Genomic DNA, 6,000 nt, shown 5'->3' with positions numbered 1-6,000 from the left:
GCGTTCTTGCCTCCAATGCAAGCTTCTTTTCAAAGTCTTTCTTTGCCTTCCTTATCAGCACTTTGCATTTGATTTGCCATTCTTTATGCAGTTTCTTATTATTTTCAGTCAGACAGCTGTCGTTTGGTCTTCCTTCCTCTTTTTTTTAATACACGGAATATATTTGGCCTGGGCTTCCAGGATGGTACTTTTGAACAGCATCCACGCCTGATGTAAAATACCTTTGTAGCTGCTCCTCTAAGTTTTTGTTCTCACTGTTCTTCTCATCTTATCATAGTCTCCTTTTTGAAAGTTAAATGTTAACATATTGGATTTCCTGTGTGTACTTACTCCAGAGCTTATACCAAATCTGATCATGCTATGATCACTGTTATCAAGAGCCTCAGCACCATTATCTCCTGCACCAGATCATTCGCTCCACTAAGAAGTAGGTCTACAATTGTTCCTCCTCTTAGAATTGTTCCTCCTCCTGTTGGTTCCTGAAGCAGCTGCTGCATAAAGCGGTCATTGATTCCATCAAGGAATTTTACCACTGTACTTCAAATTTAACTTTTGATGCACAATGGCATAGTAGTTGATGGCAAATAGAAACCAAATTGACACATCCAGTCTGCCCAGCATCTGAATTTCCATATATAACCCAACACTACCTCCTTCTCTTTTTCCCATGGGGCTCATTTTCAAAGCACTTAGACTTACAAACTTCCATAGGTTACTGTGCAACTTTCTGAATCTAAGTGGTTTGAAAATACGCCTCCATGTCTTTTATATGACCTCTCAACCCTTTTCACACCATTTTCCTTCCTACGCATCCCAAGTATGCCCAGAATGCACAACTATTGTCTGACACCACTTTCATTAAGTCACCCATTTTGGGCTTTCTCATCTTCAGTTTTGATTTCCACAAGACAAATACTTCTTCCAGCAGCTGAGCCCTCTTCTACATCTTATTACCAAGTTTTGTAATAATCTCCAACATGAACATATTGTTAAAAAAAAACATCTGGCTTGCCTTTACTTGTTAAATGTTGGCTTTCAACCACAGTTGCCTCCCCAGCCTTCTCGAAAGCTCAGTTCTGGATTGTAAGTACTTCCCTATGCAGGCTACCCAAATACTGTACCTTGGAAATCTGATGCAGTTATACCATTGCTTTGCAGGGGTGTGACAATTTCTCCATTAAAGTCATCACAGTGCCTTGTTGGACCATAAAAGAACATGCACAACCTCATAGTTGTATGGCAACGAAAGTTGTCTGTCTGTCAATTCCTAAATATTCTCTTTAACGTTGACATTTTGAGTAGTGGCTACATTGTCATTGCCCCAGTGAACTATCCAAGTATTTGGGCTTTTTCTGAATGTACACCATTTCGATAGCCTCCAGGTTTACATGTAGTATGTAAGAAACTAGCCGTTGAGCCCGTAAAAACGGGCTAGTATAGGAAAGGGGGGGGGGGGGGTTGAAAGCCTCTTCCTGTCGCCGCCACCCCTCCATCCGGCCCGGGCCCTCGCTCCACTATTGAAACAGTGAGGGAACGCAGCACACAGCTCTGCTCTGCTGAGCTGCCGTCGGCCTTCCTTCTTCTTCTCTGCCTGTGTCCCGCCCTCGTGTGATGTAACGTCGTCGAGGGTGGGACACAGGCAGAGAAGAAGAAGGAAGAACGGAAGCTCAGCAGAGCTGTGTGCTGCGTTCCCTCGCTGTTTCAGTAGCTGAGCGAGGGTGGGGGGAGCGTTAGCGACGGCGGTTTCATCCCTCGCAAATGCGCAGTACAGACCCTCTCTGTTCCGCCCCCATCATCTCGTATTGACGTGGGGGCGGGGCAGAAAGGGTCTCTACTGCGCATTTGCGAGTACCATTTACTGTATATGTTTGATAATGGTAGGAGTGAAAGGTGTTTGGGCTCTGGTATGCCCAGGTTTGTGCTTAATGCTAGGCATACCTCCAAATTTGAGAGGAAAGTCTATAGTAATTAATCTGTATCCGTCACTAACTGCACAAAGTTGAGTGAGTCACTTAACCTCTCCTCGCATGTTTTTTATAAAATACTTTGCATAGGTCTAACTCTGTGGAACACAACTGAGTGTCCTAAGAGCCAATACAAAACAAAAAGGTGATATGCCAAATAACTACTTTGTGATGTTTAGGACTTTTGCAGAACTGAGGCCATGGGAATACCCAGGTTGGAACAAGTAGGCTGCAACTCACTAGGAAACCAGCTGGGTTGATGTTGGCAGGTTGATGGTTGTGGGTACAATCTAGTAGGCCACAAAGCCACAGGTGGCTGGATAGGAGCAGTGCCCCTCTGCACCTGCCCCAGCAGACAGCCCAGGTCTCTCTAAAGGTAGTGTCACAATACTGCTACTAGGGCAGTGTTCTTCAATGCAAGGCTCGGGACCAATTGCAGCCCCTGGAGACTTCTGGGGCAGCCCTTATCAATATTCTGGCTTTTTTTTCTGCTACTCTTTGCCTCTCTACCCAAGTTCATGACAGAAAAGTGGTTGGAAGAAAAAGCTGCATGCTTGAAGCACAAAGCATTTCTCAATAGGCGAAGACATTTGGAAATGCCCACCTCCTTGAAGATAACCTCAATAAAAAGTCTGAAGGCATGCTGGTGGGGTTGATATCATTAATGCAGTGTTGCAGCCATGCATGGGAAGTATTTGGTAGCTCTCCTTCAGCTCATTTGGATCCAAAGTTGCCCCGATTTAAAAATTAGTGAAGACAACTGCACTAGGGGTTTAATTTGCCACTTTGAACCTAGGACTGGCCAGGGCAGGAACAGAGGGAGACCACTCCTGCCCCATACACTAGACACCAGAGCAAGTGTGGTAAGTGACCAGGGTGGGTTTGGCAAGAGACTGAGTCTTGAGTTTGGGGGGGGGGGGTTGGTGAGGGGAGAGATGATTGCAGGAGAATCTTGATCAGGAGGGGGAGTGATCAGGGTAGTTTGTTACTTTTAGGAAGGTGGAGGATATGCTGTGGTGGCAGATTGTTTTTATGTGTGGACTGGCATTGTGTAGCAGGCACTGTGCAGGTGCACACATACTATTCTACCAATGTTGATTTCTTAAATTTATGCTCCAGAGGGTCTTACAGTATTTTCCCCTTCACCCTTGTAAAGAAGACTACTACTACTACTAGTTATAATTTCTATAGCGCTACAAGGCATACGCAGCACTGTACACCAGTTGCTTTAATGATTATATTGTGTGATAGTAACCTGAGGCGCAGATTGCAGGAAAATATCTGGCCCCATAGATTTTTTTTCATAGTGGCCCGTGGATTATCAAATAATACTGAGATTTCAGAACCTGCTAATCTACACCAATAAACTTTTTTTCTGTTTCATGGTTAGGTGAGATGTGGTGATGTCAGCAGGCCTGAACAGTGAAAGGCACAATAAGTTAGCACTAGACAAATGTAAACTGTTTCCATGCCAGGCAAGTTGAGGGTAATTTTATAAGAGGGTAGCTAGACTTAAGACACCTTGAAAGCACCTATTTGAAGTCTATTCTATAAAGAAAAGTAGGTGATTAAATTGTGACCTCAAAATTATATGAGGCATCTAATCAGATGGATTTCAGATGCTACCAAGGGTGAGACTGAGGCTTGTGGCACCAACCAATCGCATTCAGAAAACTTTTAGATTTATAAGATCTAATTTTTGACCAGGCAACCCTGTTGGTGACTTCTGTACTTGAGAAAGATCAGGTTAATGTATTAAAAGCTTGTTTTTGTACCCTTTATTCCATGGAATGACATTGCAGACTTTTCAGGTAGTTGCACGTATAACAAAATTGATGAGGATGTCCCAAGTTCTGGCATTAGTAAATACGTCGGTATCTGGTAATATAATAATTTATGGAGTAATATTCAGTTAGCGATGCTCTGAGTTTCGATGACCGCCACCGGCATTATTCCCGGATATTCAATGCTGGGCCCTATTCAGGCTTCAGTACTAAATATCCGGTTTATGCAGAGCTGGCTAACAAATAGCCGGTTAAATTGATATTCAGCACTTAACTGGCCATGGGTTAGAGCATAAAGATAGGACTGTGATTTATGCGGTCCCATTTATGTACTAAACCTAGCCGATAACTTCTGAATATTGGAACTTAACCAGCCAGCCAAGTGCTGACTCCACCCCCAAAATGCCCCAAGATAGTTGATTTTCACATAAGCACTACCTGGTCATTTACAGTGAAGATAACCAGTTAAGTGCCACTGAAAATGCCCAGATAGCCCCAAAGAAGCAATGTAACCTGACAGCGGCTGTTTCTGGCTGGCTAAATTGCTTTGAATATTAACCCCTTAAAAAAACAAAACAATGTTCCCTAACTGGTAGTTAATGAAGTTCTCCAAGTATAGGAATAGCACTATCCCACTTGTTTCTTCCCGTAATCAACCTGACAACTGCATTCCGACTCGTAACATAGTAGAAGACGGCAGATAAAGACCTGTACGGTCTATCCAGTCTGCCCAATAAGATAACTCATTACATAACATCTGCAGTTTTCCATTTATTCCTATATAGAATATAATACATTACAATAATACAACAGATTTAACAATAAAGCATATACAAATGTTAAATGTGTATATTTTTGATCCTGTTTCATGTTAGGTTTCAATTAGCTGTTTTCAAGTTTGCCTTAGTTATTGTATTTATGTTTATACTTGGTCGTTTTACTATTACTATGTGGTTAAAATTGTAGGCTTTACGTTAAGCTCTACCTGCCTGCTTCAGTAAATCTCTTCATAAAGGCGGTTAAGAAATCCCAATAAATAAATAAATAAAAACTGCCTTTAGGGCTCGTGCATCTAAAAAAAAAAACATAGTTGCAGTTGCCTTACTTTTAATTTCCAAAAGGCTTTTTTTTAAACGTAAGAAATAGGTGTTTGACCTACACCATCCTTGGGAAAAAAAAATCACAGCCAATACGTTAGCTTCATCTACCTAGGGTAATACTTTCTCACTCCCACACCTTCCGTCCTAAAATCATCTCCTGTCCCCTTTCATAAGTATGAAAAGGTGCGCAATTTTCTTGTCTTCCTGCTGCTTCTTTGTACTACCTCTCAGCTCTCCTCCGGGCTTATATTACTATGACAATCCCCTTGCCACACTCCGTGATCGCAGATCCTCTTCTCCTGACCTCTGTCATCACACACAGCTCGCGCTCTCTCTCTCTGTCTTTTTTTTTTTTTTTTTTTTTTTTTGCTAAACTTATATTCCTGTCCTTGGTGTTCCTCTTAAAAGTGTCCCCTCACCTCCTTAGCAGGGAACTCATCTTCTTATTCCGGGTTGCAGGGTGGGTTTGTTATACAGTTGCACCAACTCTCGGTAGCTGCCTAACCCTTCCTGCTTGCAACGGGGTCTTTCACTGGCAGCATTAAAAAGAAATAAAATTTAAAAAGATCAGAAAGGCTGCCTAGGTTTGTTATAAATGCCTTTTCTCCTGAAATGACTAGCATATCACATTGTCCAGCTATGCTGAGGTAAGAATAAAACAAAAGCAGTTTTATGACATCAAGTAATGCTCTAGCCTCTAATCCAGGGGTCTAAAAAAACGCTTGGCCCTCTGGTTTGGGAAGGAGAGGACAAACAGCAAGTTTGTTCTGAGCTTTCATTTGTTATTGCACCTTTATTTGCATACGCAGTCTTTAAGTATTTCTAACTGATTAAACCACTTTACACTTGGTTGCTGCAGAGGAGTAATGAGGCTCTGGATGTATTCTTTCAGCCACTTGTTCATGCACACTCAGCTTAAGCTGCAGTTTCCTATCAAGTTGTTTCAGGTGACAGATCTTGAGTTATTTGAACACTGCTCACCTTGCTGGATCTAGTAGTGGTAGTACTCTCGTATCTGCAAGTTCCATTGCCTCCAGCCAGTAGGAACATAGGGTGCATTTAAATTTAAGACATGTTCCTGACAGTCTTTAAGAAAATTAAACCTTTATCTTCAGACTTGAAGGGTTTCTCACCCAGTGTGGTTTTAAAAAT

The 6,000-nt window shown here is 42.2% G+C and overlaps 1 protein-coding gene across 4 annotated transcripts in view; it reads left to right on the top strand.

Annotated features, from left to right (window-relative positions):
- The first annotated feature begins 5,213 nt into the window (after positions 1–5,213).
- Positions 5,214–6,000, top strand: part of TSNARE1 (t-SNARE domain containing 1) — a 956,130-nt gene continuing 955,343 nt past the window's right edge. For all 4 annotated transcript variants that reach the window (XM_030219717.1, XM_030219709.1, XM_030219685.1 and 1 more), the window contains exon 1: positions 5,214–5,495. The gene's annotated coding sequence lies outside the window, so the exon portion shown is untranslated. The remainder of the gene's footprint in view (positions 5,496–6,000) is intronic.

This window comes from Microcaecilia unicolor, chromosome 1, assembly GCF_901765095.1.
Source record: "Microcaecilia unicolor chromosome 1, aMicUni1.1, whole genome shotgun sequence".
NCBI classification, from domain to species: Eukaryota; Metazoa; Chordata; class Amphibia; order Gymnophiona; family Siphonopidae; genus Microcaecilia; species Microcaecilia unicolor.
The sequence above is the reverse complement of the archived record's forward strand: the minus strand, read 5'-3'. Positions and strand labels throughout refer to the sequence as shown.